Below are 9,029 nucleotides of genomic sequence, written 5' to 3' on the forward strand. Positions count from 1 at the left end.
CAAATGCTGGAAGTCCTGCTGAATGCTAACTGGCAGCTAGCACCAATTACTGAGTAATGGGCTCTCCACATGCCCCTTTACTTAATAAGTAGACATGGTCTGCGCTCACTTTTGGAGCTCAGTTGTCTCTGGTTGTAACACCAACTGAATGCTTTGCAGAGGGCCAGTCTCACAGTGACTAAAGCTCAGATTGTTATAGCAAAGTCTCAACCAAAAGAAACCGCCACACTCTTCCCAATTGGAGCAGATGAAATAAAGGCTCTTGGACACAGTTCCTACCTAGGAGCCTGCCAGAGCCTAATAATTGCAACATGCTGTGATTCCAAAACAAATGTGTCATGGGGAGATACCCAGGCTAATTCCAAGGGAGGTAACTTTGCCTGGACAAAACTCTTCGTTAGCACAGTGTTATTTCTTCCACTGTTCCAGCCACTTCTGGTCCCTTTCCCTGTGTCACTGCACAGAGTACATTCACTATTGTGAGCCATGGATGGCAGCCGTGGTCCCTCTGGGCAAAGCAGTGACATTCAGATCAGAAAAATAAATTGTGCTTTCTTTTCTCCTTTGCTTCCTATGAAATCTCCACTGACCATGTTCTCATTACTCCTTTGCCTGGACAACACTACCTAAAATTTTTTGCTGAAATTTGGGCACTGCGGTTCCTCCACCTTTTCTGTTGCAGGAGAACACATTCCCTGTCTTTAGATGGAGATGCAAACTGGGTTTCACTGAATGCTCGAGTGCCACATTTTCCCCCTAGATCTTCAAAGCAATATGCTGAAGAGAACAGAAAAGATACCTGTGAAATCATGGTGCAAACAGAAGTTACTGCCAATTAATCCCAAGGCATCTGAGATAGTTTCCACAAAGAAAGCAGCATGGACTACTAAAACACAGTTCCTATGCATCCTTATTAGGAATGTGACACCACTACTTTCACAGCTAATGCTATGAAAGGCTGCTGAAATGTTCAAAGGAACTTTGGTAGGTTTATTTTTCTCTTTGGGAAACAAAAGTTATCAATAAAGACCTTATAAAAAGTAAGAAACTTTAGCGACCTTGATTCTCTGCAGGCAGCAATTACATGCAAAATGTTGCCCCCAGTTTATATCCTTTAGTTGTTTTATATTTTTGACACTGGGAGGAGGGCATTTGTAGTCAAGTAGTTAGCGTCAGATTATTGTTTAATGAAACCAGCTGCATGAGCACTATGCTGTGACTGAGACTTTTTCATGTGTAAGCAAGTTGGTGAATTCAGACCCATGGTTTCAGCAGAAGCCAAGATTTGTATCCTGTGCATTATGGACTATCTGACAGTATTATAGACTGGGAGACATCTGTGTGCCAGAAGAGAGAAACCAGTCACTGTAGTGAAGGCCAGCTGAAGTTTTAGGTGCCTCAAAAGACACATTAAATTACAGCTTCGTGGATTTATTACCATACATTAAACTGATGTGGCCATTTTTATCTGAAATTAGTTTCTTCCTAATTTTGTATATACATGTGCAACAAAGTGAAGTAATGATGACTGGCTCATACACCTTCCCCATCACATATTGTAGTTCTATGCCATGGCATCCTGTTAAATGTAGTTACCAGGACTGAATTTTCTTCAGTTTTAGTTCTAAAGTGCATATGGGAGGTGGAAAGAGAACCCACTGACTGCAGTAGCTCATTGTGTAAGCCAGGCAGTAAATACAGGTGTGGAACTCCATATTCATGCCTCAGCATGGATATCTCTTCAGTGTCGCACCTGCAGGTATTTATATGATCACACACTGAAATAAATGCAGCGTGTGTGGGTGTGTAGAGCTGCACCTGTACATAGAATGAGACATTCAAAGAAATAAACTACTTTTGTTGCAATCCCACTTGACAACATTTTTGTCTACTCTGTCCTTCATGTTCTGTAGCCCTGTCCCTGCTGCTGAATCTTTCTCTGGTCTGGGCTGGACTGCCCTATGTACCCACCTGCTTCTTGTCCCAGGGAAAAAGCCCTCCTACTTTGTCACTTCCTCACAGCTTTCATTCAAAAGACCAAATCCTGAGAACCATCTGCCTGCCCAACTTCTGCTGAGCCTGAAGTAGCTGGAACTGAACTTGGGCACAGAAGGGAATTTCCACACCCTTTGGGTCTGCTTATTTGCCTGCTTCATAAAGGTCATGTGGGCTTTCCCTGTAAGGCAGCTACTGCCTGGCAAGTCCTGCTCTGGCACAGAAGTATTATACATCCTGGGATTGATTTTGAGAGCCCTCTTTCAGCCAGTGAAAGGACACAAAACCTCATGGGTTCTGTGCAGTGTACAGCCTAGTATTTAGTATATTAAAATTACTATTACATCAAAGAGCACAAAGAACACAGAAGTTGTTCTCCCCATTTTTCAGAGGAGGAAACTGAGCCAAGGTATCCAAGTAAATTGCCCAAGAAGCATCAGTTAGTCTAAATCTTGGAACATCCCTACTTACCTGGAATTTCAAGCTGTAAAGTAGTCTAAAGCTCCTTAAGACTGAACAAGTGCTGGCCAGAATGGTTTGACATCTCATCATCAATGGTAACTTAGACTACAAGAAAAAACATGAAGAAAATGAAACCACTATTGCTATGCAAAAATTCTGAAACCACTGGACAGTCACTTAGAAACATTTGGACTTTGTGTTGTAGTTTCACTCCCCCATAAAGAAATTAAGTCTGGGTATCTGTGGACTTTTTAAGGAAACAGGAATAAAATAAAAATTTCTCATTAATACTTCATAAGCAGACTTGGCATTCCCTAATGGCAAGTGTAGGAGAAAGTAGTGTCTAGTCTTTAGGCCAAGGGACTGAGAGAAGAGGAACAAATTCCACTCTGATTTTTTTCTCATAACTGGCTAAATCAATCAATCAATCAATCAATCAATCAATCAATCAGTCAGTCCTTCTGTGCCTGAGTTAAGACATCTATATCACAGGGAGTATCTGAAAATATTTCCTTTTACCAAAAGAGAGATTCCCCTCTTTGCCCAGTCACAGGTTCTGTTTCCCCTTTCCAGGGATCCCACAGATATTTTGGTGAGAGATTTGTTTTATGACATTTGACTCTGAGATTAGCTCAGTTGGTTAGAGCATGGTGCTAATGACACCAAGATTGTTGGTTTCATCCCATTCAAAGAGCTGGACTTGAAGATCCTGGTGGGTCCCTACCAAGTCAGAATATTCTGTGATTATGTGTGATTTACTGTGTTTGTTTTGCTGACATCACAGAGTCAATGAGAACAAGTATTTATACTTCTATTATGCCTTCATTGAACTGAACAAGGTGTTCAACAGGACATTTTAATTATAATCCCACTTCTAGCAGCATGAGCAAAGGTGTTTAAAAAACACAATCAAGCATGAAATAGAACAGTAAACATGCCATTTCAATTACAAAATTATGTATAAGCACATCCTTGCACAGCACAACATTTGAAGACTGCAAGAGATGCTAAAATCCTCACTGAAACCATGGGAGGTTTTGTGCACAGGGTTGGAGACAAAATGCTCTTTCCTCACACTCTTTTGTGCACTCATTGAATTTTTTACTCCAGAGAGAAATTCATGAAGTCCTAAACTGACAATTTTTGCATGATTTCCATGGAGAAAAAGTAGCTTTGAGCCTTTTTTTCTTTTGCATTGCACTGTCATGTCAGACACTTGTCCTGTTTGCAGAGCTCTTTTTCACTTCCCAGCCCGACAGTGCTGAAATTGAAAAGCAAATCATAAAAACATGGATTATGCTGAGTTGGAAGGGACTCATGTGGATCATCAAGTTCAACTCCTGGCCTTACACAGGACACCTCAAGAATCACACCACGTGCCTGAGAACATTGTCCAAACACTTCTTGAACTCAGGCAGGCTTGGTTCAGTGTCCCGGCATATTGTTGCATTGTTATCCAGCCCATCTAACCCATACCAGTAACGTGTTCCCCAGCAGGAGTGTAAGAGGAAATACTATCCCATGTTTACAGACACAAATAGACCCACCAGAAACTCCTGGACATCCATGGCCCCTCTGAGCACAGCAGGATACTGGGCTGCCCTGCAAAGTGCTGTAAAATCCTCCAGGCTGACAGGAGGGAGAATTTCATCTCTCACTTGACACCACTATACTGTGGACTTGACCAAGTCCCTGGTTTCAGGGAACTGATGCAATACATTGTTTTACAGTGGATATTCAGGGAACCTTGCTTCCAAAGCTGCACCCTGGAAATAGCAGGGAAACTGCCCTCCTGTTGTGGAGACAATCAACCCAGGAGTTTCTGAGTGTCTCAGTTTGGCAAACTCCACCCTCTCTCCAGTGAATCAACACACAGTGCTTAGAAGAATACAACCAGGTTGTCACAGATGCCTGACAGTTGTGACAGGCTGCTGTAACTCGGGTCTTTCCAGCAATGTAAGAAAAAGGGAATGTCAGTGCTTCTAATGGTTAGGGCTGGGGACAGGACAGGGAGGCCTGTTCTGTCCATGTAGGAGCAAGTGTGCAGGGAAGGGGCTGCTGAGGTGTGAGGCTGATGGTCGGGGCAGATTTGCCAGCTTTCTGCAATGGGATGAGAATGTGGAAACTGCTAGGTCGGACTTCCCCCTGTTGTTCAGGCAAACTCCTCTCTCTGAAGCAGCAGCGCAATGCCCTCCTGCTTCTCCAGCACTCTGGAAGCACAGATCACTTTGCTGCCCTAAGTAGTTGCCTGCTTGGCCAATGTGTGCAGCCAGCTCTGATGTCACCTATCAGAAAGACCTGGGCACAGTGCTGTCCCAGTAGGCAAATATGAAACATTTTCTTTGCTGCACATCATACCACTGGGTACTCTAGGAGCAGCTGGCAATGCAGTGAGTATTCTTACTAAAGCATACCCCAACCTATCCTCTACAGCCCTTGGGGAGACAGTTCCTCCACACAGTCCCAGTAAGGAGAAAATTGGAACAACCTGAATTTCTGCCATGCAGATTAGACTTGAACCAATGCTGTATGCATTAAGCTCTTAAAGACATCTGGAAATCATAATGTAAAATCTGTTGCTATCTCATGATCTGTACTATTATCTTTTCCACAAACTGTATTGTTTAGTAGACTGTGTTATTGTCCATGGTATTGAGTTGTCTTTAGAAAATCTGACCTGGAAATTATTCTTTTACTGTGATTTGAAATTATTAACTTTCTCAAGAATTTTATGTCCATAATGAACCTTAGATGAACCTGTAAATACAGTGGATAATTAGGTGAGGTAGATAAGAATCAATACTTAATATCTGCCAAAGAAATATGTAAAAGCATTTAGTTGACAGGAAACTATAGGGGCATCTGTAGATATTTAATAGCATAGACAGCATTAAAAGTTTGATTGCCATCCCTTTTTTGAATTAAAATTTGTTGCTCTTTCACTAGCCTTTCAGAGCTGAAAGAAAAACTCGGTGTATTTTTTCCATTTCTGGAAGAACCTGTCTTTCTCAAAATGCCAGAGTGCCTCATTAGTGGAAGCTTTGGTTAGCTTGTAGATAGCTGGCAGAGGTGTTTTGTTGTGCTTGTTTCCACTTCATTTTCCCCCGCTATTATATGAGTAAGTAGAAGTAAAAGCATAGTTTTCATTGCCTTTAATGGGAGGAGAATCTGCTTTTACTTCATAGCTGTTTTCCATTCCTCTGGCACTACACAGAAATGCATGTGAGGGGAGATGCAGTGGTAAGGTGACTTGGCGGTGAGGGTTCCAAAAGCCAACACTAAATGCAGATAACATATTTTTTATTAGTTATGCACATTTACAGGCCCTGCCAGAAATTTAAGAGAAACCCTACATGGAGAAGTCATTAACTGAGATTAAATTTGAGAAATACAGGAAATATGGGAAAACCTGAAATTTAAGGCTCCTACTTAATGTCTCTCTACTTAAAACAAATCAGCAAATGGGGCAGGGCTGTGAAGTTCATTAATATCAGAAGAAATGAACATGAGACCCACCTGATTCCTGCATCTTCTCCTTGAATGTACCAGTTTTGTTAGAGGAAAGTTGTGCTGCTTTTTCCGTCTTTCAGGACTAGTAGAGCCAGTTCAGGTCCTCCTCAGATTCTGGATAAATTGAGTTCCAACTTCTACAACTGAACAGTTACATAGAAGGTTTTACACCAGTTTCTCACCACATACTCACAACTCAGAGCATCATTATAAATTTGAGTCATAAGTTTGTCCTGAATAGTTACGAGAGGTAACGATGCATGGGAAGTAGAACATTTTATTGATAAAGAGAACATAATTTTTAGGGTCAGTTTTAGAAAGCCGTATGTTTTTATCTATACATTCAACACAGAAACAAGAATGAAACTTGGCATTTGAAAGGTCAGATTTTAAATTGAAGCCATTGTTCAAACATCTTCCTCTGCAATGAGAAGCAGAAACAGCCTAGGTGAAGCAATCCAAGCCTTCCTCGCTCCCTGTCTGGCTCTCTTGTGTGCAAGGACAGTCTCAGGGCTGGTCAACCAGGAGGTGTTTGTTTCACCTCCTCAGGCACCAGCAAGCCCTAGGGTAGAAAAGCTGTGCAGGATGACTTCCTGACCATACTGAAGGGCATGTGTCATGGCCCCTGCAGCCACCAGCCAGGACACGGTGCACTGCTCCGGGGCAAGCACCTGCAGCACCAGCCGAGCGCAGCGATGGGGCGGGTGGGCAGTGGGACACCAGCTCAGCAGCAGGGCCAAGGGAAGGGGTGAGAGTGGGGACACCAGCTCAGCAGCAGGACCAAGGGAAGGGGTGAGAGTGGGGACACCAGCTCAACAGCAGGACCAAGACAAGGGGTGAGAGTGGGGACACCAGCTCAGCAGCAGGGCCAAGGGAAGGGGTGAGAGTGGGGACACCAGCTCAACAGCAGGACCAAGACAAGGGGTGAGAGTGGGGACACCAGCTCAGCAGCAGGGCCAAGGGTTGTCAAGACCTTGTGGGTGCGAAGGCAAAGGAGAGTGCAAAGGAGTTAGCTGAGGGATGATACAACTGCTTTGCAGAGCACAGCCACAATGGGAGCTGTAATCACAGAGGAAACAGTGTCTGTCTGAAACACTATTTCTGCTTTTTTTTTGTATAAATATAGGAACTATGACTTCATGTCTCACACTTCCAGAGACGTACTCTCAGGCTTGTTTTCTTCCATATCAGGGCTCTAAGAAATCCAAAATGTGTCTCTTTATTTCAGTTCTGGCTGGAGGTTAATCTCTAGAAACAAGTAATGTAACATTTCCATCTATCTTTTCTACTCTTTTGGCGGTTTTAATTATACTAATATGCTATGACAATTTAAACAAGACACGTCTCAGCTTCTGGCCTGCTCTGTAATGGTTCAGCTGCTACATGTGCTCCAGCATATTTTGCTCAGACAGGCTGCTGCTGGAGGCAAGGGGGAGGCAGAATAGTGCCCTTCTGTCATGAGAGGTTTCATTGCACTGATCACTGTATGTTTGACAGATTCTTTGTCAATGTCAAGTGTCTTTTGTGGTTAAGCCCAGTAAAGCTAAAACAAAAGGTCTCCTAGATATTAGATGTATAGTGACATTACTGAATTCACTTGGAGGCAGTAATTTTTTGTCAGCCTATGAAAAGAAAAATGGAGCTAATGGGAAAACAAAAGGAAGATGCTGGCATGCCTTTTTAGCTATTTTTGTTTATGTCAGACATTGTGATTGACATCTGGCCCAGAACACCCCTTCTACCATTAAGCCTGGTGTCATGAAACAGAACAAAGAGAAATTGCCAGCCAAGAAAACACCACTGGCTCAGAAAGCACTGCTTTTTGTTTATTTTCTTTTAAGTGTTTCATTTTCAGTAATCAGTATTATTACACAAAAGTAGTTCATTCACATGCATCCCCCACTTATGAATTGGACATTTAAGTTTTCTTGTGTTTGCTTTTTTCCTGCTTGTTTGGATGGCACCAGAGTGCTGGTTTGGTTAAATGACAGTGTGTCATAACAGTGATGTTTGAGGTTAGTGAAAACTGACGTGAAAAATACAATCCACTGGCCTTTAACCGAAATAGCAGCTCTGGTTTTTGTGGAGTTGGCAGGCAGCATTTTTAAACCCCTTTCATGGTGAAGGCAGTTACAACATGTTTTCCTCTGTATCAAGCAGTTCCATCATGAAGTACATTATCTACGTCTGTTGTCATATCAGTATGCTCCCTTTGAAGAGCAGTTTGCTGTTTCTTTTGTGGGCACTGCTCTTTTGAAGTGTCCTAAAAGTGTCGAGGTAATTTCATGGTCATTCCCCAGGGCCAAGACAAATGCAAAGCTTTAAAATTTGTTAAGGAGTGGTTTTAGGGATATAGGAGAGACCACAACAGGTCCCACAGACACACAACACCAAGGAGTCTTTGTCACCATTCTACAAGTGATGTAAAATTTCAAAGACTTGGTCAAAATTACGTATGAGCAGGAAGAAATTATTCCTTAAATTTCCAACTTCATCTTGAAAGTATGATGCTCAACATAACAAAATAAGACTTTTCACAAGATGAGAGCAAGACAGTCCATCAGCCACTTCCCTCCACACATTTATATGCTAAAATCATATCAGAACATTTGCTCTAACAAAAAAAAGCCCAAATCACTTAAAAAACCTCTGTGCATGTTGGCCCTTGAATGCATCACATGTGCTGCAGTTAAACATGATTGCACTGTTTTAACAGGGTACCTTTTAGTGTAGAACACCGGGGTGTATTCTCTTGTAGAAGCAAATACTTGACTCCCCTCTGCATTAATAGCAGATATGCTCACACATACAGTGGAGAATTTCTTTCTGTTTCTTTGCTCAGTGCTCTAAAAAGAACTTTGAAGAAATTGAGAAAAACAGAGAGCGCAGTATATTAATTTTAAGGAGATGAAAGCAGTACATGTCATTCCTAAATTTCATGGAAAATGCACCGTTAGTAACAAAGATGAGTAGAAAATTTCAGAATCATTCTGAGAAGCATTAAAATCAGTCTTCCCTGATTTTCTGTTTTCCCCCTCTTTTCAAAGCACATACATTAAACT

The 9,029-nt window shown here is 42.1% G+C and overlaps 1 long non-coding RNA gene across 1 annotated transcript; it reads right to left on the reverse strand.

Annotated features, from left to right (window-relative positions):
• Nucleotides 1-2,479: 2,479 nt before the first annotated feature.
• LOC139676067 (uncharacterized) lies at nucleotides 2,480-8,818 on the reverse strand. The gene is made up of 3 exons (XR_011698583.1): nucleotides 8,689-8,818; nucleotides 5,974-6,110; nucleotides 2,480-2,562 (listed from the first exon to the last, which is right to left on the reverse strand). It is a non-coding gene; the product is annotated as an uncharacterized lncRNA (long non-coding RNA).
• Between the last annotated feature and the right edge of the window lie 211 nt (nucleotides 8,819-9,029).

Source organism: Pithys albifrons, chromosome 10 (genome assembly GCF_047495875.1).
Source record: "Pithys albifrons albifrons isolate INPA30051 chromosome 10, PitAlb_v1, whole genome shotgun sequence".
Classification (NCBI taxonomy): Eukaryota; Metazoa; Chordata; class Aves; order Passeriformes; family Thamnophilidae; genus Pithys; species Pithys albifrons.